This window comes from Vicugna pacos, chromosome 18, assembly GCF_048564905.1.
Source record: "Vicugna pacos chromosome 18, VicPac4, whole genome shotgun sequence".
In the NCBI taxonomy this organism is placed as follows: Eukaryota; Metazoa; Chordata; class Mammalia; order Artiodactyla; family Camelidae; genus Vicugna; species Vicugna pacos.
Window position 1 is genome coordinate 42,195,099 of NC_133004.1, and position 26,908 is coordinate 42,222,006.

The 26,908-nt window shown below is 39.0% G+C and overlaps 1 protein-coding gene across 4 annotated transcripts in view; it reads left to right on the forward strand.

Annotated features, from left to right (window-relative positions):
* SMURF1 (SMAD specific E3 ubiquitin protein ligase 1) overlaps positions 1 to 26,908 on the forward strand; it is a 99,349-nt gene that overhangs the window by 25,897 nt on the left and 46,544 nt on the right. The window lies entirely within an intron of this gene.

Genomic DNA, 26,908 nt, shown 5'->3' on the forward strand with positions numbered 1-26,908 from the left:
CATCTTCTTGATGAATTGACTCTTTTATCATTATGTACGGTCTTTCTTTGTCCCTTGTAACAACTTTTTGCCTTAAAGTCTATACTCTCTGATACTAACACAGCGACTCCAGCTGTCTTGGGTTGCTGTTAGTGTGGAGTATCTTTTCTGTCCTTTCACTTTCAATCTATTTGCATATTTGGATCTAAAATGAGTCTCTTGTGGACAGCGTGTAGTTGGATCATGTTTTGTTGTCTACTCAGTCCGTCTTTGCCTTTTAATTGAAGAGTTTAACACATTTTCACTTATATACTTGCTGATAAAGCTTTCTCCCATTTTGATACTTGCTTTCTATGTCCTATGTACTTTTTTTGGTTACTGTATTCCTCCATTCCTGCCTTGTCTGTGTGAAATCAACCGGACCTCTTTGATGCACAAGTAGAGTGTCTCCAGTCTTACACTTTACACGTTTCTGTACTGAATATCCTTGAATATGTGTCATTTTCCACATCTGCAGGCATAGCTGTGGGTAAACCTCTACTACTGGAAATCCCGCTGCTGCTGGAGTGACAGAAAAGAGGAAGGAAACCCCCTTTCCTCTTCTCTCATCTTTTAGTCTCTCTCTAGGACTTGCTATTGGCAGAGATGGAGAGGGAGCCAGGCAGCATGGGGTCCTGGAAATGAAGTTTGTAGAGCTCTAGCCCCAGCGTCACAGAGCCGAGTATAACAGAGTGGGCTTGGAGAGGACGGAGGATGGCTAAGTCACTGCGCATAAGAAATCATTATATTGGTTTAACGTCTTATTTCCAAATGTACAGAGTGATTTTCAACTTATTAAATTATTTTTTAATATCGTATTAGAAGAAATTAATGTCTTGTAAATTATAGCTTACATCACAAATTTGTTAATCCTGTAGATTCTGAATCCTGTCCATGGTTTTTACTAACCTTCTCCCTTGATTTAAAGTGTGACTTACTTTAGGCTTGCAGTGTCTTTTGTGATTGAATTGGAAAAATGGCTCAGGAAAGTGCTGTGCCTCTTATGGACAATGCTACAGTGTCCTTTTTCAAACCATGGGTGAGCAAGGATGCTGTCAGTTCCTGCATTAGTTTATTGGACAAACAATGTATTTCAAGTCTTAGACATATTTTACCTTCCCTTTTCCCCGCTAGGTCCTATTACTCTGCCGCTATCAAATACAGGCATACCTCAAGATACTGTGGGTTTGGTTCTAGACCACTGTGATAAAGCAAATATTGAATAAAGTGAGTCACATTAATTTTTTGGTTTCCCAGTCCATATAAAAGTTGTTTATACTGTATTATAGTCTGTGAAGTGTGCAATAGCATTATGTCTAAATAAACAAGTTACAATACTTTGTTGCTAAAAATTGTTAACCATCATCTGAGCCTTCAGCGAATGGCAGTAACATCAAAGATCACTGATTACATACAGATCACCGTAACAAATATAATAAAATGACAAAGTTTGAAATATGGTGAGAGTTAGCCAGAATGTGGCACAGAGACAGAGTGAGCAGATGCTGTTGGAAAAATGGCACCGATGATCTTGCCCGGCGCAGGGTCCCTGACGCACGGTCCCGTAGACCTAAGCTTTGTAAAAAACACAGTATCTGTGAAATACAGTAAAGCAAAGTGCAATAAAATGAGGCCCTTCCTGCCTAAGAGGAGGTGACTTATTGCATGTTTTGGCATCTATAGAACAGTAGAAATATCTCTTGAAACTGGAAAAAAAAAGTTTTATCTGGTGGGCATATTCTAGAATGACCATATTTTCTGCCTCTGCCTGGAACAATTCTGTTTAACCCATTATTTAAACCTGTTGTCCTGGCATAATTAATAATAGTACCCTTTTTTTAAAGTTCCCCTATTTGGTTGAAATGATCCCTTGATATAAAACTTACCCAACTGGTGTTCAAGCCAATTTCTCTGCTATTGTTTTTAGAAATTCTGAATCTTAACTTCTCAGATGTTTAGCTGTGTCATAGGTCACCTTGTGAAGAAGTCATACAGCAAGAGGCGAAAGTTTGGGGCTGCGGTTAACTTAAGGGCCTGAGGCTGAAGGCATGTGTAGATACATAGATACAACATGTACAAGGTTGTCAGCACATGTGCTTTTGCAGAATCTACACTCACGCATCCAAACACACGCACATCTCTAAAGAGATTTTTTCCCCATATCTTCAGTGTTCTTTTTTATTAAAGGGATGATTCTTTTCAAGATGAGAGATCCTATTAATCTTTTTAAAATGGAAAGTCTTGAGTGCAGGGGCATAACAGGGAATGCCTGGTATGAACCAGTTGTTAAGAACCCACACACCAACAGTGGCCAAGTGTTGCTAAGGTTGTGAGCAGAGTGTGAGTCCCATTATGGTTTGGTTAGGTCTGCTCTGCTGGTGCCTTTCACGTATTTTCAAGGGATTTTCTTAAACTTTTCAGTGAGTTTAGAGATGTCTGTTATGAAAGATTTTTTTTTTAAAGAAGAATGACTTTTGAAAGTGTTCTTGTATAGGCCAATTAGGTTAACAACCTCACTTTTCGTCCTTTCCACAGTCTTGGGATATTTGTCACATCTTTTCTGGGTCAGGTGTGGGTAAGTGCAAATAGTTTGCTACTAAAGTGAATAAGTCTCACTCTCCTGGTCTTGTTACTAATGCTTAAAAGAACAAGTGAGATTTTGTTCGGGGTACTTTTCTCGGGGAAGAACTTTTGATGCCACTTTGGAATTGGCTGTGGGAAGGCTGGGACCAGCTTAACACTGCTTGCTTCCTGTAACTGTAGGCTCTTTGGCACAGGGTAGCCCTGTGAACCGGACAGAAAGGTCGTCTCCACTGGGGGCTGTTGGAGGTCACTACCCAGCTTTCTCTGTGTCTGAGAATAGTTGGTTTCCCGTTGTTGTGTTAGGTACAAGGGACTTCCAGGAACACCTTATGAATCTGGATCGTAAGGAATCAACCGAGCCCAACCAGAAAGATCTCAATGTAGGTTTTCTGTTTTTTAAAGTGAGGCTTTCGTTTTCTGAAGAGTACATTCTTGGAGATGCTCCCACCGAGTGTTCCTCATGGCAGTGGAGTTCCTGTGTCAGGTGGTGAGGGTGGGGCGAGCCCCTTCTGTGTTTCCTCTGCGGGTGGTGTAGCTAGTGAGCTGTCTTTGTTAACTCCCGTTGCTTTTGATGACACAGGAAGGTACCTTTACCAAACACTTAACACAGCATCCGTACTGTTTGGATTTGGTCAGCAACTAGAGCTACATTCGGATTTCTCCCTACCATTTTCCACAATTACTTATCCAATCTGGGGGAAATGCAGAGGGAATAATATTTCATCTTTACTGCAGCGAAGAGCAGGTAACTCAAAAATTGCAAAGAGCTGCTTAGCTTTGATTGAATCCCTAAATCACTTGAGGAAAACCAATTGAAGGAAGCAAAGAGATCTCAGAAAGCGGTGGATTTTTAAAGTGAGAGCTGGCCACCCGTCTGGTTTGCCTGCGGTCATGACCCTCCCTGCTGGCTATCGTGGCAGCCAGAATTTAGGCTTTTTCCTTGTGGTGCATGTGACCTTGTGTTCCCAGTATTTACCAAATATTTCAAATAGTTTTCCAAAAAAATTTCCTCCTTCATTTCCCACAGTGTGCACATTCAGACCATAAAAGGGCCTACTGCGATAACTGTTAAAATTTCACAAATGATAGTGTCCCTTAATGATAGGGTTTTAGTTTTAGATTTATAGGGGCTTAGAGTAATTTAATGATAGGCTAAATTTTTCTAAACCTTTGATATTTTCCATTTGCTTCCGTGGGATAATCTGTCTTGATGGAGACATCTCCACCACCTTGATTTCCTTAATCTCAGTCATCATTAATTGAGCCACTACTTCTTGCAGTACTTTTTTTCTCTACCATGGAGGATACCAAATAAAAAAAGGAATTTATCAGATGGAGTCCCTGCTTTCTAGACTTTTCCGTTGGGAGGAGAGCAGATTGTCATACATGCTGCACTGGAGGTAAACAGGATCACAGGAGTAAGAGGTCCAGCAAGTTCATTCCACCTGCATGGGCTCGAGGGAGGTTTGTGGAGGATGTGACATTTGAACTTGGCATTGTTGGACGGAAGTAGGCAGATGGGTGAGGGGTTGGGAGGGCATTTTAAATCATGCAGATAGCTTGAGTGAAGTAGAAGCAGAACAGCCCTCGGCATTTGTTGGGGGAAGGGGACTGGTGAGTTGTTCTGTGTCCGGGATCACAGGCTCAGCGGGAGAGGTGCAGCAGAAGGTGGGGGGGTTCATTGGAGTCCACGTGTGTGGTAAGTGTCCTCTTGCCTTTTATGCACCAATGATGACACATAATAAAAATGTAATATTTGATCAGAGCTCAAAAATATACAAAACAAAAATAAAGAAGCAATGTATCTGGTGGGTAAGAACACAAGATTTTGAAGCTGGATTGCCTGGGTTCAAATCCTAAATGGCTGTGTGACCTTGGGCAAGTTACTCAGTCTCCCTGATGCCTCAGTTTCCTCGCATGTAACATGGGGATGGCAGTGCCTACTCACAGGTTTATTGCAAGGATTAAATGGCTAATGTGTGAGGTATTTACAGCAGTGCCTGGTGTGTGGTGGAGCGGTATGTAAGTGTTAGCAACTAGTATTAGCAGCAGCAGCGGTAGCAGCAGTAACAGTAGTAGCAGCGATAGTATTAGTGTTTGGGTGTAATGTGCAATTTGATTTTTTTTTCCTCTGAGAAAGATTAGATTAGCCTTTCTGTAGATTACACATTCTGCATAATTTTGTGTCAGTGAAACAACAGCATCCCAGCCTGTGAGTGCACGAAGACACTCATGGAGTCTTTATGCACTGGAATGAGAACGCCTGTCTTTCCGAGAACCTGTGTCCTCCCCACGGCAGCTGGCTCAGTTACTGGGGCGGCGCCGATTGTGAAGGTTGGTTGGTTGTATAGTTTGCCATTTGTGTGCAGGTGTTGGAATAACGAGGAGAGTGATACCACGTGTATCTGTAAAGAGTTTTGGTTACAGGCAACAGAAACTGCCTTTGGCTAACTTAAGCATAAGAGAGCCTGTTTTCCTTCCTTGGATCAGCCCGCCTCCCGTTCTTGGAGGTGCACTTTTCCTTTCCTAAATAAATCCTTTCAAGTCTTTCACTACACAACGCTCCGTCTCCCATCAGAAATCTTATCTTTTGGGTATGACGAGAACCGGGGTCTTTTCCCTTACCCTTCTGGGGTAACAGTTTCAATAATGAACCATCAGGGAAACAGATGAAAGCTGCGGGGTGGAGACGGGTGCCTCGGGCTCCTCAGTTAAGACTGCTGCTTCTCATCAGTCCCTTCCCTGGTACTCATTTTCATGCCAGCAAATTACCGTTTTAATTCACTTTGTTTTGCAGTAAGCTTCCTTATGCCGCGTGAAATAAAGGTATACATAGAACAGTACCCTCCACTCAAAAAAAAAAAGTATAAGAGAATGTATTGGAAGGCTCTTGAGAAGCCCTAGAATGGCTAGAAGGCTGGGCCCTAGACTTGAGAAAAGGCAAGAACTAGCTAGCTTGGGTGCCCAGGAAGCCCCGCAGCCGTCGCACAGGCAAATAGCCTGGTCTTTGTGTGGCCTTTGTCAATGTCACTGTGATTTAGGACATCCACCTTCCAGCCCTTACATCTCCTTATATGAATGCCTGGTTATAATAGCAAAAAGTGGAAATAGTTTGAATGCCTGGAGGTAGGGATCAGAATACATTATGGAACAGCTATGGAATGGAATGCACTGTGGACCTTAAACATTTTATGAAATAGTTTTTTTTAATTTTTATTTTTTATTGCAGTGTAGTTGATTTACAGCAAAGTGATTCAGTTATACATATACATACACACATAAATATTTTCAGATTATTTTCCATTAGAGGTTGTGATAAGAAATTGAATATAGTTCCCTGTACTATACAGTAGATCCTTGTTGTTTGTCTATTTTATATATAGTAGTGCGTATCTGTTAATCCCCAACTCCTAGTTTGTCCCTCCCCTATCTTTTCCCCTTTGGTAACCAGTTTGTTTTCTCTGTCTGCGAGTCTACTCCTGGTTTGTAAATAAAATTTGTATTTCTTTTTTTTTAGATTCCACATATAAGTGATATCATGTGATATTTGTCTTTTGCTGACTTACTATGTAAGAATATTTAATGATATGGAAGCTGTTCACACATTCTATTATGTAGCAAAGTTGTATGGGTAGGATAATTGCATTTAAAAATTCGATGAGGTAGCTACTATTTTATTCCTATTATTCCTGTTTGACAGACAGGCATAGACCTCCTGACCAAGTCTGCCCAAAGTCACGTGGCTAGTAAGTGGAAGAGGCAGGATTTAAACCTAGGAGTCAAGTTCCAGAATTAGGCACTTAGCCACTTCATTGCGTGCTCTCTGACCAAGACAGGCTCTGATGAAAACAGTGGTAGCGCTTAGCACAGTGAGTGCTTTTCTTATTTACTCTGATTTCTGTGATGAGCATATGTCATTTCTATGGTGACAAATCTGACTCTTCATTTACTATAAAAATTTACAGTTTTAGAAGACTTTTCTTCCAGTGGAAAAGTTGCGTCCAGAGATATCCACTGGAAATTTCTTTTCATATGTAGCAAGAAATCACAGAAATTATCTCCATTAATATGTGAATTTCCTCTTTGAACTTGTACATGGCATATAGTATGGGTTTACCATTAATGGGACAAGTGATTCCCATCATCAAAACCAGAAAATATTATTGGGATTTTAAGCTCAGTGTTGCTGCATTTTCAGGATTATCAAAGCATTGATAAAATAGTTGGTGTTTGATGGAAGATTTAAATCTATGAAGCTTTTTAAGATTTGTGTTTGTCACGTCTTGGCACGAGTTTCTCATTTGTAGTCTGGTTATGACAAGACTCCGGTTTCCATATGTATATTTGAAATACTCTGAGTCATGGATTCAAATGAGTAATAGACATTATATCCATGTCAGGTTTCTGCTTTGTCATACCTTAAGGTGAAGGCCATGCATTTATTTTAGTCCTTGGAATAGCAAACATTGAGTTGGCAAAATGGGATTCGTTTTAAAATACTCTTCCCAATGTTTTTTTTTTTTAAATTACTTTCCAAAAATTACTTTGCTGGAATGAAAATTGATATTTGATTTCACAGGAAGTTAGGAAAAGGGCCACATGTACATGCAGACAGGCACATATATATTTGGTGCTGGATGATATGTGCATAGTGTTAGAAAATGAAAAGCACCACATTTCCTATTTCCTCATCCTTTTTTTAATAAGTCTCAACTGAAGTCTAAAAGCACATTGATTGTGAGATGTATCATTATATACACCACTAAAAGAGAAAAATGTCAATTAAATAACAGTGCTTTCTTATTATCTATAATTTTTATTCATACTATTGGAGAAGAGACTTATTTAAATATGGATTTTTTATCATGTAGTATTCTGCATTATAATTAAAAAGTATAAGCAAAACAGGTGAAGGAATTCCTAACATATCTTCACATTCAGTGTCCAGCTCTTCTGAATCAGCTGTTTGACCCCAGAATCAACTATGTTTATGTATTTCCACATACTCTGCCATCACTGTTTAGAAGAGTGGTCCGTTCTTTTTTTTTTTTTTAAATTCTAGAGTGGTCCATACTTATCTCTAAAGTTTTTAAAGACCACTTTTTAAAAAACTGAAGTATGGTTGATTTACAGTGTTGTGTTAGTTTCTGCTATACAGCAAAGTGATTCAGATATATATATATACTTTATCAGATTCTTTTTCATTATAGTTTTTACAAGATATTGAATATAGTTCTCTGCTATACAGTAGGACCTTGTTTATCTATTTTATGTATAGTAGTTAGTATCTGCTAATCCCAAACTCCTAATCTGTCCATCCTCACCCTTTTCCCCTTTGGTAGCCATACATTTGTTTTCTATGTTTGTGAGTCTGTTTCTGTTTTGTAAATAAGTTCTTTTGTATCATTTTTTAGATTATGTATGTAAGTGATGTATGATATTTGTCTTTGATTTACTTCAGTTAGTATGATCGTCTCTAGGTCTATCCATGTGACTGCAAATGTCATTACTTTTTTCCTTTTTATGGCTGATACATATATATATATCTCACATCTTCTTTATCCAGTCATCTGTTGATGGACATTAGCTTGCTTTCATATCTTGGCCATTATAAATAGTGCTGCTCTGAACACTGGGGTGCATGTGTAAAGACTACTTTATAAAATTCACATACCATACAATTCACCCATTTAAGTGTAAAATTCAGTGGGTTTTGGTATATTATTACATTATTAATTAAAAAATTATAAACTATATATATCAAAATTTGCCATTTTAACCATTTTTACATATACAATTTGGCGACATTAATTACATTTATAATGTTATGCAATCATCACATCTGTCTCTCTCCAACACTTTTTTAATCACCTCAAACAGAAGCTCTGTAAGCATTAAATAATAACATTTCATTTCCCCCTCTCCCAACCCCTGGTCACCTCTAATTTGCTTTCTATCTCTATGAATTTGCCCAGTTCAGATATTTTGTAAAAGTGGAACCATATATTATTTGTTTCTTTGTATCTGGCTTCTTTCACTTAGCATACTGTTTTCAAGGTTCATTTATGTTTTAGCATGTGTCAGAATTTCCTTGTATTTTATGACTGAATAATAGTTCATTGTATGAATATACTATAATTTGTGTATTCATTAATCAGTTGATGGAAACTTGGTCTACTTCCACATTTTAGCTGTTGTGAATAGCACCACAGTGAACGTGGGATACAAGGATAATTTGAGTCCCTGCTTGCAGTTCCTCTGGGTATGTAACTAGGAGTAGAGTTGCTGGATCATATGCTATATGATCTATATTTAGCTTTTTTAATCTCTCTGAGTTTTAATGCTGGTACTTTTGATCTCCACACACAGAGGCAATGACAACTACATCTTAATTGTCACTGGCTGATTGTAAGTTCACCTCAGTTTCAGAGATGTTAAAAAGCAGGTCTTAGAATTGATGAAATACTGTATTATAAAATTCCATAAAGCTGAGTACCTTTAGGGATATGGTGGGTCAACATGCCTGTATTAGAAGATTTTCGTCTAAATATATTCTTAAAAATCAGCTTTTAAAAACACAAGTTTCCCGGGGGGTGGCTATAGCTCAGTGGTAGAGCTCATGCTTAGCAAATGCCTGAGGTCCTGGTTCAATTCCCAGTACCTCCATTAAAAAAAATACATTTTTTAAAAATTAAAAAAATACATATTTCCCACTATGAAGGAATACATCTTCTATGTTCAACATTTGGAAAAAGACAGAAAAATAGGAAGAAAAAAATAACCTGCCCATTCTCTCTCTCACTCAAAATACTATTAATCATTTACTGTGATTTTGTTTTCAATTTTTTCAGGCATATATATTTTAATTTATATTCTTTATCTTTAGAATCCCTGACAAAAGCAATATATACTCAGTTTTTAAATTACAGAATTATTTACTATAGAAAATGAAAGCTGTCTGCTAACCAACCTGCCCCTCCCCACCATTAATTCATAAGATAACTATTGATTACAATTGTTCGTATAGATTGATTCCTATAGAATTAGGAGAACGACCCCACAGGTTTTGTTCTGGGCCTGTATCAACATTGCTTGTTGTCATTTTCCTGTCACTATACGCTACTGTCATGGCATCCTACTAACCTTGCATTCTAATGTGTTTTTCAAATTAGAAGTAGATCTATACTTAAGGAGATCTAACAACTTCACTTTATTTTATTCTCAATTAAAATTTCCATTAAAAATTTTAATACCTGCATATGGTAATAAATAAAATAGTCAAGTAGTACAGAAGAGATTAGGCTGAAAAATTGACAGTATCTTTCCCATTCTTTCTCCACTCCCCTGAGTTTCCATTTTTAGTTCCTTTGGTTACTCCAGATAAAACAAATATACTTCTCAATGTTTACTTAATTTTGCAGAACTATGCTCTGAGAGCTTCCAGGTTTGCACAGATTCTGTTAGAAGATAGATGGTGTCTGTAGTTTTAACTTATGCATGCCTATCCTACACCCACTTTTGTTTGTAAGTATCACACCTGCAGATTAGCCCAGGCTCTAATCCTGGCTCCATCACTGCATTTCTACCAGACCTTTTCCTCCCTATTCTTAGGTCCTTTAACTGTGAATGTAGGCGTATAACACCTTCCTCGTCATGTAACGTGTCTTTAATGTCATAGTGACGTGACTATTGAGTAGATAAATTCTCTTTCAAAACTCTTTAGAGACAGTTGTGTAGAATATTAGTAATACGTACAAAGAACAGAAAAATATTGAGATGATTCTATTAAAGTGTAAGTAAGATTTTAGAATTAGAGATACAAATTTCAAGTTACCATTTAGAGAAGATCATATTTTGCCTAAATTTTGTAGAGTATAGATTTAAATGGGATTAAGAATCAGAATCCTAATACGAGCTTGTAAAAGGCAATTTATGATGCCTTTTTAAACAATTTCAAATGCACATCATAATATCATTTTATTTATCGCACTCCCTCACAATATCATATTAAAAGTCTGAACTTGCCTAGGTATGGAACTGCAAAATAAGAAAAACTGAAGTATTCTATATTTTTGTATATATCATTTTCCCCCCTTTAGTGTGAGATTAAAATCTCTGGACCTTGAGATGTGGAATTGCCACCTCCATTTACAAAAATTGATTGTACATCATACAGTACTGTGTGTACTGTGTTTCCGTCTGAAATGTAACTGTGCATGTCTCCTGTAGTGTATTTATTTGTATGTCTAAACCTCTGATCCAAATATGAGGCAAGAACATGCTATCTTAGTTTTTAAATTAATAGAAACTGCATGCTGCATTGATGGGACTTTCTAATCACTATCCTCCCAACCCCCCACCCCAGATTTCTTCAGGACATAGTAATAGCTTTGCTCCTTCACAAGAATCAAGTTCATTGGTAACTTTTCAGAGAATTGAACTGAATTCTAAAATGGAAATAAATGGCTGAAAATTTGATTGAATTAAAAAATAGATTATTACTTCTTCCTCTGGCTATTAAAAAAAGACTCAAAGTCACTCTACGATGTAAAGAGTTCTTTATCCTACCAGGTTTATTTCTGGCCATTGTTTCTTGGATTTGGGTTTTAAATTTGATTCACATTATCTTGTGCCTCTCTCTGACTGAATTCTTGTTGCTTCACAGGATGTGGGTAAATTTCATCTCTTCTTCACGTCACATCTTGAAATCTTCCCTCTCTAGTCATCTGTTTCAGTCTCAGTTTGATCATTGACAGAATGTTTCTAGCATTAACTTATAAACTATGACTATGAGTTAATGATTGTTGTTCTAACGAAGATATAAAACTTATTGAAATAAATGTGCTCCTTTACAGAAGGCTGGATATATATTTTTTAAATGTTGGGTTCAGACCTTGCAACTGCATTTTTAAATTGAGGTATTGGTCGCCCTCTTCTTTTTACCAAATAAAGTGCAACATCTTTCCAGCACTAAATTCCTCGATTTCCTGCCATCTGGCCTCTTATTAATCTCAGTGTATTTAGGTGAATGTTTGATATTTATAAGACTCAGTTATTAATAATCCTGGACTAGTTGTTTAAAATAAAAGACAAAGTCTCTTTTAATTTCAAGTGTAATTTGCTTCAAACCTTCTGAAACTAGGAAATAAACGCCTCTACTTCCATGCTGGTCCCAACTGACTAAGCTGGTACAGCCCATGTCTTTACCATGTACTTTCCCTGCTTTGTTGCTATTTAGCCCACATGCCACAAAGCTGTGGACTTTCTGAAAATGGGGACTGCTCCTCAAACTGAAGAGATGAACTTGACAGTTCTTAAGTAGGTCTTATCCTCTATATTTAGAAAGAGTAGAACACGTTGGCGTTATTTAAGTTAAAAATCTTTCATAGAGTCATATCTTTATGCCATGCACTTCACCTTTGTGATGATTTTTTTTGGGTCTTCCAAATAAATTTTAAGCTGATTGTTTATAGAAGAAAAAATAACCCATCAATGCAGAGGCCAAATTAGTTGATAAACAATAGATAGGTACCATCATATATATATGATGTGTGTATATATATATATACATATACACACACACACACATACACATGTCTATATACACGTATATAACTATTATATACATACATAATAGTTTTATTGAGATATAATTCAATACCATAAAATCCACCGTTTAAAAGTAAGAAGTGTACAATTCAGTGGTCTTTGGTATTTTCAGTGTTGTAGCCATCAACACGATCTCATTTTAGAACTTTTTTTTTGATTATTTTATTTTTTAATTGAAGCACAGTCAGTTACAATGTGTCAATTTCTGGTGTACAGCACAATGTCGCAGTCATGCATACATATTACATATATTCGTTTTCATACTGTTTTTCATTAGAGGTTATTACAAGACATTGAATATAATAATTTTAGAACATTTTTTCATCACTTTAAAAAGAAACCCTGTTCCCATTAGCAGTCACCCCCCATACCGCCTCCCCCAGCCCCTGAGATCTTCTATCTTCTATCTCTATGGATTTGCCTATTCTGGACATTTCATATCAGTGGAATCATACAACATGTGGTCTTTTCTTTCATTTGGTGTTAACGTTTTCAAGATTCATCAGTGTTGTAGTGTGTATCAGCAGTCCATTCCTTTTTTCTGCTGAGTAATAGAATACTGCTCTATTGTATGGGTATGCCATATTTTGTTAATTCATCCATCATTTGAATTGTTTTTACTTCGGGGCTATTATAAATAATGCTGCTAGTGACAATTCATGTACAAATTGTTATGTAGACATATGTTTTCACTTCTCTTGGGTATACACCTAAGTATGGAATTACTGAGTGATCTGCAGCTCTGTGTTCAACATTTTGATGTACTGTCAAACTATTTTCCAAAGTGACTGAACAATTTTACAGTCCTGTCAGTCATGTTTAAGGGTTCCAGTTTCTCTACGTTCTCACCAATACTTGTTAATGCCATATTTATTTTAGCCATCCTATGGGTGTGAAGTAGTATCTAACTGTGGTTTTGACTTGCATTTCTCTGATGAGCACCTTTTCATGTACATATTGCCCAATTGTATATTTTCTTTTGAGAAATGTCTCTCCACATCCTTTGCCCATTTTTTAATTGATTGTCTTTTATTGTTGATTTGTAAGAGTTCTTTATATAGTCTGTATACAAGTCTCTTCTTGGATATTTTCAAATAGTTTTGAAGTATTCTGTGGATTGTCTTTTTACTTGATAGTGTCCTCCAATGAAAAGTTTTTAATTTTGATCAAGTACAATCTATATATTGTTTCTTTTGTCACTCACACTTTGGGTGTCATATCTAAATAACCACTGCCAAAACCTAAGGTCATAAAGATTTACTCTTATATTTTCTTCTGAGTCTTATAGTTTAATTCTTACATTTAAGTCCATGATCTATTTTGAGTTAATTTTTGTGTACAGTGTGCGGTAAGGCTTCAGCTTCATTCTTTTGCTTGTGGATACTCAGCACCATTTGTTGAAAAGACTATTGAATTATGTTAGCACTCTTGTCCAGAGTCATTTGACATAAATGTAGGGGTTTATTTGTGGACTCCCAATTCTGTTCCATTGATCTATATATATGTCTAGCTTTATGCAAGTTCCACACCATCTTGATTACCACAGCTTCATCATAAGTTTTGAAATTGGTATGAGATTCCAACTTTGTTCTGTTTTTCAAGATGATTTTGCCTTCTGGGTCTATTTAATTCCCATATGAATTTTAGGCTCAAGCTTGTCAATTTATGCAAAAAAACCCAGCTGGAATTTTAGTAGGGATTGCAATCGATAGTAGATTGCATTCAACTTCTGGAACACATCTCAGTTGTTGGGAATATGCATAGGAGATTTGTATGTTGGTGGATAACAATGCAAGTCCAAAACTAGGGTTTTTGAAGAAACACTGAACTGGCATTGTCTATAGATTAAACCCTTTCCTTGGTTTCATTATTAGAAGTATATTTGTGGCATCCCGTGGTCAGGGTATTTGCTCTCCACGTTTTTAAACTCTTTCCACCAATGTTTTGACATCAGTGAAAATGTGATAAAATGAAGACAAGAAAAATTTGTTCTTCAAGATCTTAGCGGTATGTTAGGATGCTGTGAAAGCTATTGGTGGTCTTATCAGAATGTACATGGTGTGGCTTCTTTTTTTCCTTTCCCTAGCTTGAAAAAGAAATTGCCTTAGAAAACAGGAATAAACTTTGTAAGAAATTTAGATATTTTTCTCTTAGAATCAATTTTGCACAACATTGTTGTCTTACTATGCATAAGGCTAGCTGTGCTCACTGCTGTGGGGTGGGGGGTGGCAGGGGGTAAGTAGAAAAGACCTTGGACTTTTGAAACAACCTCCAAAGAGATGGGTCTTCCTGCCTCCTGCCTCTCCCCATTCCTTCTCATTTTCTACTCCAGCGCCAGAGTTTATAGCTTCCTAACAAAGTCAGTCTGGCTCCTCATTGCCCACTGGTGCCCGCAGGGTAAAGTCCAAATTCCTGAGCCTTGCAGATAAGACCTTTTCTAGTCTGGCTCCAGCCTTTCCTCTTGCTCCTGAACCAAGCATCCCATAGAAGCACCATGCCTCTCAAACACGTCTTCATATGGCATCCTTCTCTCTAGAATGACCCCCACCCCAGCCCCTCCTGCTTGGCAGAGGCCAGTCCCCCTTTCTCATCTGCCTTCAGCGATGTCCTCAGAACCTTGTTCACATTATTCATTTCTTTGTCTTTGCTGCCGCAGCTGAGGCAGAGACTCAGTCATTTCTATTTCTGCAGGGGCTCAGGGCCTGGCCAGACCACTTCTTAACTGTTATTTTAAATGAATGAGGTAGAGTCCCTGCTTCAAGGAACGTTATAATCTAGTGGGGAGGGAAGATGTTGAAAGGGCTGAACATCACTAATAGTGACTGATTGGGAAACTGTATTATTCAGGTGATTTCAGCAGTTCCTCTTGCCCAGATATGGTGCAGATCTAAATCCATCCAGCTCTAACCGGCCCATTGCTCCGCGTTCTGGCCCGTCCCAGTGCTCTGGGTTGTTACTTTCTGTGTTGCTGGCCTTTGTTCAGTAAAACTCCCTGCACAGCGCCTGGGAGTAGGAGGCTGATGTGCGGTGACACTGGGCAGAAATGTGAGTCAGTTAGGGATGAAAACGAGCAAATGGACTGTTCTGCATTATAGGCACAGTCATGTCAGAGTTTTAAAAAAATACTCCCTCTGCACTGTGAGCCCACCTGGCGTTCTGTGTTTTCTTTTTATGTCGCTGCCTCTCTCTCTCTGACTAGCTTGTTCATAGACAGAGGGCCTTCTAACTCAGTTTCCTTTTGTAATGTTCATAAGAAGATGTACATTTTTGAGATTAAAATATTATCGTCTTTATTTGACACAACATTGTAAAATGACTATAACTCAATAAAAAATGTTTAAAAAATATTAGTTTTTCCTACCCCCACCTCAGTTTCTTTACTTTACCAAAAATAAGGTAATTTATCTGTCACATTTTAAATTTGACCATCAGATTTAACTCCTGAGTATAAGGGGAAGAAGGTAATTATTTTATTTTTTCCTGTAGTACATTTAGCTTTATTGTATAATTATAAAATTTCACTGATTGGGAACTTTTTGTTTGTTTCATGTATATTTTAAATAATAGTGTCTTGTAATGGTAACAGTGAAAATTTCACTGGTGGCTAACTCAGGTTTTCTTAGTCTGATGAGATCTCTGTTTCCTCTTGATTCTTGAAAGCTATTTTTGCTGGGTAGAGAACTCGAGATTAGCAGTTATTTTCTTGACAGTGTTCCCTTGCCTTCTGACTTACACTGTAGCTTTCGATAAGTTGGCCGTCAGGACTTGCAAAGTAGTCTTTCCTTTTTCCATGGCTAGTTTTAGGACTTTGCTTTGTCTTTCATTTTCTGCAGTTCTTACTGTGATACAGACAAATTTGTATTTCTTTTTATTTATTCTGCTTGGGCTTTTTGAATGTATGGATTGATGTTTTTCATCACGTCTTGAAAATTCCCAGCCACAATTTCTTTCACTGTTGCTTTTGCCCCATTCTCTCTCTCTCTTCTCTTTCTGGGACTCCATTTAAACTTACATTAGGGTTTCTCACTAACAGGTTGTTTTACTCTTCTTTTCCTAATTTCTTAAGGTGTAAAAGATAATTCATTTGCAACTTTTCTAATAAAATTTTTCTCTCAAGTTCCCTTCCAAGTCCTGCTTTAGCTGAATTCCACAAATTTTGATATGTTAATTTAAAATTTTTCTTTTAGTTCAGAATATTTTTAAATTTCTCTTTAGCCCTTCCCTTTCATCTGTGGGTTATTTAGAAGTGTGATGTTTGCTATTCAAGTGTTTGGAGATTTTCCTCTTACTGTTTTGTATTGCTTTCTAGTTTGATTCCATTATAATCAGAGAACATACACTGTCACTTTAAATTCTTTTAAGCTTGTTAATATTTATTTTTTGAGTGTTCCACGTGTAACTGAGAGGGATGTGTAAACCTGCTGTGGTTGTGTGAAGTGAAATATAAATGTCAGTTTGATCCAGTTAGTTGATGGTGTTCTGTCCTTCTGTATCCTTGCTGGCTTTCTGTCTACCAGTTCTACCAATTATTGAGAAGAGTGCTGAAGTCTCTAGCTGTAATTTTGGATTTTTCTTTTTCTCTTTTCAGTTCTGTCAGTTTTTGTTTCAGGTATTTTGAAGCTCTGTTGTTAGATGCGTACACATTTAGTATTGTTGTATCTTCTTGACAAATTAATCCTTTTATCGTTATGTAATGTTCCTCTTTATCTCCATAATGTTCTTTGCTCTGAAGTCTACTTTGTCTAATATTAATATAGTGACTCCAGCTTTCTTACGTTTAGTCTTTGCATGGTGTATCTTTTTTTTTTTCCTCATGTGAGTTACAAGTTTCCTGGTTCTTTTGGGCTGAGTAATTTTGGATTAATATCCTGGATACTTTGTTATGTGATGAGATTGCATCTTGTTTAAATTCTATGGAGAATGTTGATGTACAGTTGATCCTTGAACAACATGGGTTTGAATTACGCAGGTCCACTTATATGTGGATTTTTTCAATAAATACGCCCTGCAGTGCTGTACAAACCACAGTTGGTTGAATCTGGGAATGCGGAATTGTGGGTACGGAGGGCTGACTGTAAAGTTATACTTGGGTTTTGGACCGCAGGTGGGGTGGGGATCAGAGTCCCTAGCTCCCGCACTGTTCAGGGGTCAGCTGTACTTGTTCTACCATACATTGACCTAGTTAGATTTGCAGCATGTGTTCTAAGCAGCCATCCATGGGTTGTCATTTCAATGTCAGCTCTGTTTTCAAAACGTTTACAGTGCTGTCTGTATCTTACCTGTGTGCCACCAGCAGCCACCTGGAGCTTGATTGGTGGTTTAATCCATAGTTCATATGGACTGGATGTTTATATTTGAAAGTTACCCACAGTAGTCCAGAACTAAGGCTTGAGATTTTCTTGGCTACTGAGCTAATAAAAAGCTGGGCTGCTGTCTGAATACCCACCCTGCAGCGTGCTGCCTTTCCAGAGCTCACGCAGACTGAGAGAGAGTTCACCAGGACCCCATCCTTGAGGGTTAACAGATTCCAGCACTCATCCCCCGAGCCCTAAAAGGACACCACTCAGCAAATCACTCCTGGGTTCTCTCTAGTCTCAACTACTGACTTGGATCTAGCCTGGTAGTCCTCACTACCTTGTTAGCTACTTGGTGCTTTTAGGAAGATGCTTTTGATATTTCCTTCAGTTTTTATTGACTTACCTCATCTGCCATTACCAGGGGCTAGAAATAATGATTGTTTTAAATATTTTCCAGTTGGTGAATCAGTGATTGCTATGGGTTTCATTGTGTCCCTCCCTCCAAAATTCATATGTTAAAACCCTAACCCCCAATACTTCAGAATGTGATCCATTTGGAAACAGGGTCATTGCAAATGTAATCAGTTAAGATGAGGTCATACTGGAGTACAGTGGGCCCCTAATCTGGTATAATTGGTATCCTTATCAAAGGGGGAAATTTGGACAGAGACATGCACAAAAGGGGAATGCCATGTGAACACAAAGGTAGAGATGTGTTGATGGATCGATCAGCCTAGAAACAGTACAGGTGGCCAGCAAACCGCCAGAAGCTAGAAGAGAGTCATGGAACAGATCCTCCTTCACAGCCTTCACAAGGAACCAACCCTGTTGACTCCTTGATCTCAGACTTCTAGTCTCCAAGACTATGAGACAATACATTTTCTGAGTTGAAGCCACCTGGGACCTAATACTCTGTTACGGCAGCCCCAGCAAACTAATGAAGAAAACTAATTCATTTCTCTAAGAAACATGTTCTTTTAGGTCCTGAAGTTTAACTCTAAGTACCTAGTAGGTCGGCACTTGATAAATGTTTATAGCTCTTTCTACTGTAATGGAATATGTGTTCCTCAAAGACCTTGCTTTCTGCAAATCATGCACTAAAAATAGTATCTTAGGAGAAAAATAAGATTGTGGCTGGTCTCTCAGAATCTATGCAGCTTGGTAACTGCTAGCAAAAGCAATAATTGGTACCTCAGGAAATTACCTGGACCACCTGGGCAGACATCTCACTGTGGCTGGACGTTGCTAAAATGGGTACCAAAAATGTACAAAAACAGCAAAGTGGAAATTCTAGCAATGCTTGAATTGGTACGTGGATGGTGGGTATTGAGACAATGCAAAGAGAAGTGAAGTTCTGAGCCAGTGGGGTTGCAGTTGGCAGGCGCCAGGGCCACCGCCACGTTGCGTGAGACCTGGTCTGGCTGTGGGTGCACCTGTCGGGGGAGTGAGACTCGTGTACAAGCTCTCTTTTACAACTTGGTGAAAATACAGCTTCTTGCTAAGGCCAAGTTAGGTGAGGGCTTTTTCCTTTCTTGCCAGCGATTTCAGTAACCACATTCCCTCCATGTCTTTGCTTTGGGAACTCACAAATGAATCAGTGCAGCTTCCATGCCATATGATGTCATTCCCACTTACCCATCAAACATGAGCTCATCTATGTTACAGAAACTCATAGCAAAACAAATGGTATTTTAATTGAATTGACTTCCCTTTTGACTCTTTCAGTTCATCTGTTTGTGGCCTGCATGCCTGCTTTTGTTAAATTTAAGTGACTTAAGAGATGTTGATTTAGTCAGAGCTGTAAGTATTTTAAGAAATTGTGGAGTTATTTAAAAATTAAATTAATAAATATTTTTTTCCTAAACATGTTCAGTTTTATCTTTAATTAATAGGAAATATTCTCTTCATGATAGATAAAGCTATGCTTTTTTCCTGTTGATTTCCTTTCTTATAAAAGGGATTATTTATGAATTTTTAGTTTGATCCTTTCTGTGTTTTTAGTATTTTTAGTTTGCTGTCCTGATATATTTAAGGTTACTTTTAAGTAACAAAATATTGGATTTTAATTTTGAGATATTACCTATACGACTTCAAACAACTTCTGTCTTTCGATTATTTTTAAATCTTGTGCAAAAATTTCAACTGAGCTATGAATGAAACTTAAAATTCAACTTACGTTATTTTTGAAATTTCAAATTATTATAGCATAAAAAGTCTTTATCAAAGCATTACTATTTAGACTGAAAAGCTTTTATTTTAGCAAGTTATTTGTAATCAATTCATAAGTTCATAAGTGAAAAATTAGTTTATCTTTATTCAGCCTGGAGATATGCGCTCGGCTTTTATTTTAAACTGAAATACACATACGGAAGAATACACATGCAGGGTGATATACTTTGGAATAGACTGATTTTTCTAAATAAAGTGTCTTAAAGAACAACCCTCTATATGAGGAGAAAAGAAATCATAAGCTATATTCAGCTTGGCATAAAATAATTTTTGCCTGAGGATTTTAGGCTTGAAACTGCAAACCTCCTCGGGATTTGGATGCCATTTCTGTAGGGTTCTCGCAATTTGATAATAATTTGATGTCATTATAGGGTGGTGGCTGTTTTGCATTTTATTGAATTTTTGGCGGTAAATTCCAGGTATATCTTTATTTTCCAGGAAAAAACACGGTAAATGTTTGTGGTGACCATACTGGCCATATTCTCACCTAATTCCAACAGCTAGAGCTGAAACCAGAGTAGGAAAGTAGAGTGGCTTTGAAATGAGAGGAAAGGAAATTTGACAAATTATCAAGAATGCCAGACTGCAGGTAGCTTTCAATTCGATTAATTAATTTGTAATTGAATTTTGGAAATGTTTTCTGAATATAGGGATTTCGGAGATTACCAGAGCTTCTTACAATTTTGGAAGTTGAGAGGAGCAGAGAGTAACAGAATACATTTTTAGTGCAAAGGTTGCATTCTCTCCTGTCCTTTTGGAGCAATAAGATGATTGGAATGCCACATTCGCTACCTCTTTTCTTCATTCTGCTCAAGCTCCTTCCTTTGCTGGTACTCACTCCAGCCCGCCATCAGTGTCTGATGCATGGCGTGGCATAAGCAATGGAGTGAATACTTCCAGTGTGAGTCTGTGTACAGTATCTGAGGTGTGGGTGATACCAGACCTGAGCGTCAGGAGAAAGTGGACTCTGCAGTTGATTCCTGTCATCCTGGGTAGCAGTGTTCTATAAAGTCCCTCAAACATTGAATTTGCGAAACCGAACCACAGCTCCTGAGGAATACAGGATCCTGTTCCCGTGAGCCTCTGGTCACATTTTCATCAAGTGATCAACACAAGTTTGTTTCATGTGTGCTTCTGTTGGAAGACATCTTATTTAATGTATATTGCTGATTGACTCACGTTTAACTCATGGCCAACCGTGCTGTAAGTCATCCTGGGTGAAGCTCATTTAACTCACGTTGTGTTTTCTATAAGGCACATCACAGCCTTCTTGAGGTTAGGAACATGAGATGGCACTTCAGCACTGTACGTGGGGCTATTTTACATAGCGAAATCACCAACAAAAAGCACAAAAATGTGAAAAAGGTGGTGCTACATAGACCACAAAAAGGACACTTGTGTGTAGTTTGATGGTTGAAATGAAGGCAAAATATCGCCTGTTCCACCACAGCTGGGAATGTGTACGCTGGGTAACTCAAGTTCCTGGTCATGTCACTATGCGTGTGTCTGCAAATGCCAAGGAGAGTGCCACAGGTACTGATCTGGGGGTTACAAATACACTTTAACCAGCAGGCAAATTCTTAAATACAAAATTCACGAATAATGAGGATCAGCTGTGCTTGAAAAACTAGGATTGGAGTCCTGACCCACCCGCACCCCCGTCCAAGCTTAATAGACACGTTATCTTAAGCAAGTTACTTAACCTCTCTGTGTCTGTTTCCATATTTGTAAAACGGGAATAAATATTACCTACATCAGAAGTGTGTGAATTTAAATGAGTAAAGTTGTTACCACATTGCGAGACGTGGAGTAAGTCCTTTGTAAGTGTTAGCGATGTCAGTAGTAATTATTAAGATTAGTTAATGATAATGATAGCAGTGGTCTTAACTGAGTACCTAGCGTTTGCTCACACGAACCCTGAAAAGTAGAAAGTGTCGTCTCTATGGTGCATGGGAGGAACTGAAGGCCAGAGAGGCTGAGAGTTTGCTCCGTTACCCATCTGGTAAATAACCGAGCTGGAATTTGAGCCCAGGACTTGCTAATTTCAAAACTCATATATGTCTTTTGGCCTGGCGTAGTGATGAAGGATTATATATGGCATCAGGTCCCAAATGAATTATTTGGGACCTGTGTCTTCAGGTGAGGGCAGAAGGTAACGTTAGGCAAACAGGAATGCATTTGAGGCAGGAAGGTTTTACCTGCTGCCCAGAGGTGGAGAAATTAGGGCGGAGGTCGAGTGATCCAAGTGACAAGTCTTAGGGTGCAAAGACGTAGATGTATGAGAGCTTAGATTGGGGAGCGGCAGAAAGAGCAGAGACTTTAGCTAGGGTTCAGCTGGAATGAGGGCGTGGACAAGGGACATTCTGTATTTGAGGAGGGTGATGAATATGAGCCCCTTCAGTACTGGAGTCTTCTGTTAGTCATCTTCCTAGCTGTCCAAAACTGGCCTTGCAAGGAGCAGCGCTTACATTTGCCTTCCCGTATGCGTTTCTGACCTCCTTCTGTCTCTAGGAAAGTTAGCGTTTTGTGAAAGCTCTCTGTTTCTCAAGTTCTCCAAACGACTGGCTTACGGGTGTCATTTTCCCTCAAAGTCTTATTCCTGTGAGGGGCCCTTTCTTGGGGTGATTTTGGAGAAGGGCTTCTACAGCTCCACCCAGTCAGTGTTTGCAGGTCGGGAGAACCGGGGGCCATCCCCGTTCTCCCAGAGCACTGACTGGCCCGCTGGTCAGTCAAGGTCCCCCGGAGATGCTGCCCGCCGCTGCCCCGGGCCGAGCAGTGACTCCTGCGAGCCCAGACTGAGCAGAGCGCTGTGAGTGCCCGCGCTCCCGGAGAGGCACGTGACGTGTTCTGTCATTTCTGCTCGTCATCTGCAAATATTTTCCCGTAGACTACAACACAGCAATTTGAGAAGAATGCTTCCTCGTGGTGGTGTGAAACGATTATTTCTTACATCTGGTGCAAGTTTTGTGGGGCTGCATTGCATGAAGTTCACGAATTTTGTTTCTATTTAACATCCATTTAAATAAATGAAGTAGTAGTCAAAAGCCAGGGTAATATTTGGGGAATATGTTTTCCTTACTTCCTGAATCCCCAAGAAGTTTGTCCACTGAGGTTATCACGTCCATACCGTCAGTTCCACGAGGCATCTGGAGCAGGGCTGGCAGCCTTGTGAAAGGCCCAGACGGTAAATAGTTTATGCTTTGTGGGCCATATGGTCTCTATCACAACTGTTCAGTTCTGTCACTGTAGCCCTAGACACTGAGTAACAGATGGGCGTGGCTGTGTTCCAATAAAACTTTATTTACAAAAGCAGGCAGTAGGCCTGTTTACAGAATTTTTGGCCCCCAGACTGTAGCTTGCCAATCCCTGGTCTTGAGCGTAGCTGTTGCTTGAAGACCTTCATGATGTCTTTGAGGGTTAAACTCTAGCAGAATTTTGTGTGTGCAAGATTTTAAAGTTTGCAATGTAACCTTGGGCAGTGAAAATAATGTTACATAAGTCACTTACCTTTTATGAACTTGAAGAAAAAGATTCTAATACAAGGTACTAAGTTCACTGAACATTTTTTGGTTGGTCGTGAACTTAACTACCAGGAACTCTTAACAGCTTGCTAACGTCATACTAGTTTTTCTTCTATTACAAATGGTTCATTTAATGATACATTTGGGGCTATTTAATGTCTTAGGACAGAAGGCAGAGATTGCTAATTTATTTCCCCCTAAAATGTAATGCATTGTCTCTCCCTTCTTCCTCTTTCCGTCTTTCCCTCTCGCCATCTCTCCCCTGTGTATTGGGTTAGAGAAGTTGACTGCAAGGGGGCGTGGATTTATGTGGGAGGAAGAGACATGGGGTCCTGACAGCAAAATGTCACCACTTCCGCCCCCGAGGGAGCTTCAGGCTGCAGGGGAAAAAGGGGCAGGTCTATAGCTCTCAGCCCAGGAGAACTCGTTTGCCCGCCACGGTTGTGTAATCATGATCGGTTAGTAGAAAATCCATTTCTGAAGAGCTTTGTCTTCATGCCCTCTTCGCAGACCACTTGAGATTACACCCAGAACCCTGGCCACCTGGGCTGGACCACAGAGGAGCCATGGTGTTTGTGTGCATTTTCTGCTGAGAAAAATAATGCATGTTCAAGACACATCAACAGTTATCCACCTGCTTCTCACCATCCCTTTCCAAACTGACTTGTACTGATTCCCATCCATGAAAATGCACTTTTTTGTAGTTGCCAGGCTTCATAAATTCATGGATTTTTTTTCAGCATGTAAGTCCTTTTTTTTTTTTTGACATGCTTTCATGTGATTTCTTTCTTTCTTTCATCCTTTAAGCATTTGTGATAACGTAATTATACAAAGAACGAGCCCCTTTCTACTGCATGCACACTTTCTAGTTGAGGATTTGAGTTGAGTGATCAGAGAGTCACAGTGTGATCAAAAGATCCATGCAGGTGGGTTTGCAGAAAAGTTAACCCCAGATCTTATCACAGGTGAATAGCAGACTGAAAACTTGGACTCCCGACGGTGTCTGTGCAAACTTTGAGTTAAGTGGTCAATGCTTGTTTACTTTCCAACATTATTTTGATGAATAGCATAACATTTTGAAAGATTTTTGGAGACAAAAACTAATCAGTTGTACTTTAAAGATTTAATTTGTATGTGTGTCTAGATCCTCCCAGCAAAGTGGAAGCAGTTGACACATAGATCCTGGCACATGCCTCCTTTCCCCTGCCCCTCTGATTTCTGACAATATTTCCTCTCCATAAATCCAAAACTTATCCATCCTTTGAACCCAACTTGTCTCACTTCCACAAAAACAAACCAAAACACCCAGCTCTCTAAGCATTCCCACAATAATATTGTGTTCCTCTGAATTCTGCTAATCTGTACAGCTCATTTTGAAATTTGATTCCATGTGGCAGTGTTTATTGAGCAAGATGTTAATCTTCCACTTACTTCTGTCATGGATCGTACTTTCACTTTAAAATGTTTGGAGAATTATATAAGTAACGAATGAAAAAATGCCAGTAACTCTACAGGGCAATAAAGGATAGGAGACAGATGACAGAGATGGAAGACTTGAACTTGGCCTGGAAGCAGAGATCTGGCTGGGGAGGAGGAGGGCTGGGTGGTGGAAGGGACCCCAGCAAAGGAAAGCATTAAAAAATGCACAAAAGAGATGTGGGCGACAGTGAGCCCAGCAGTCTGACCGGAGGCGGAGGGCTTTATGGGGGGTAGTTGGTGATGAGGCCGGAAGGTGAGTGGGGCCAGCTTATGGAAAGCCCTAAGTGCTGGGTGCTAGGAGTTTCTCCTTTCTTTCTCTCTCCCTCAATCCTTCTTTTTTGGAGGGGTGCGGGCGAGCAGGGAGGAATTTTTATTTTTTGTTAAGTGGTGCTGGACTCAGAGGTTGATGTGTGTGGGGTTATGTAACAAAGAGTGTTTTATTCACTTATCCAACAAATAATTATTTCATGATTAAAATGAATTCGAGAAAAGAGATGCCAGAGCCCATTGTAATAACCCAGACAGGAGACAAGAGTGGCCTGGAATTGAGCAACGGCAGCGGGACTGGGAAGAATAGATTTCAAAGATACTACAAAGGATGGATTGATGTGACTTGATGAGTAATTAGCAAAAGGGATCTGCTTTGCACTATTGTTTGTTTTTCTTGGTGACTTACAGTGTCTGTTGAGCCAAGCTGTAAACTCTCTTGGGACACACACTACACACTACATTTTAGCCTCCTTTTGTAGGTGGTGCCCATTGTCTTTTTATTCCTATTTAAAAAATTTATTGATACTTGTTATTTCATACAACACGGCATTTTAAATGATGTCCTGTATCTCCCTTGCAAGATAAAGCTGAGACTGAAGGGCTTGTCTTGTGAGAAACAAAACACCACTTCTATTAGTCTTCAAATCACTATTGCATTTAATTAAAAAAATTCTTTTTGGTTATTTTTTGTTTGGGTTTTTTGGGGGGAGTAATTAGGTTTGTTTGTGTATTTAATGGGGGTACTGGGGGTTGAACCCCAAACATTGTGCGTGCTAAGCACGTGCTGTACCACTGAGCTGTATACCTCTCTAGTTTTTTAACTGAGATATCATTCTTGTACCATAAACTCTACCCTTTAAAGTGTACAGTTAAGTGTTTTTAGTGTTTCACAAAGTTGTGTAACCAGTCACCATAGAATTTCAGGATATCTTCATCACCCCCAAGGAAACCCCACACACTTCGGCAGTCACTCCCTGTCCTCGCCTCAGTCCCCAGCCTCGGATCTACTTCGTGTCTCTGTAGGTGCTCTAGTCTGTTCACGCTGCTGTAACAGAACGCCACAGACTCAGTGGCTTACAAACAACAGAAATCTGTTTCTCGTAGTTCTGGAGGCTCGGAAGTGCACCGGCAGCTCTGGTGCCGGGTGAGGGTCCAGTTTCATTCTTTTGTATGTGGTTGCTTGGTTGTCCCAGCACCATTTGTTGAAAAGATGGCTGTCTTCTCATTGAACTGGCTTGGCACCGCTATTAAATGTTAATTTTTATAAGTTTGACAACACGTTCATGAAATAAGGTGAGGCATCCACTGTTTTAACATGCTACCTTTAAGTAAAAATGGTTATTGGTGTGGGTGTAGCTCAGCGGCAGAGTATGTGCTTGGCATGCACTAGGCCCTGGGTTCAATCCCCAGTACCTCCATTAAAATAAATAAATAAGCCTAATTATCTCCTCCAAAAATTTCTTAACAAAAATGATTGTTTATTGGGTTTGGATTTGACAGAGGTTTCTTCTGTCAGTGGTGACTGTGGATTTGGGGAGTGCTGGGACTTTTTAAAGCAACACCATGAGAACCACTGATAGTAGTCATGAAATTTCTGGTCCTTTCTAAAGCCATAGGACTGTGGTCGGGAGATGTCATGGCACGGGTCTCTCTGCGTTTATGGATTGGCTTGGCGATACCCCTCATTTCTTCTGATAACTTTATGGATCGCTTAATGAGGATAACTTCAAATAATTTGGGTTTGGGAGTTTTCACCAGTCTAGTAAGAGTTTAGGACTCTTAGGGTGCTAGTAGTGTCTGATCCTGGCTTCATGTAAACTGCAGGTGGTTGGTACCATGATGACTAGGTTTGCCATGGTTTGCATGCTTAGGAACCGGGCACTTTTATACATCACAGTAGAC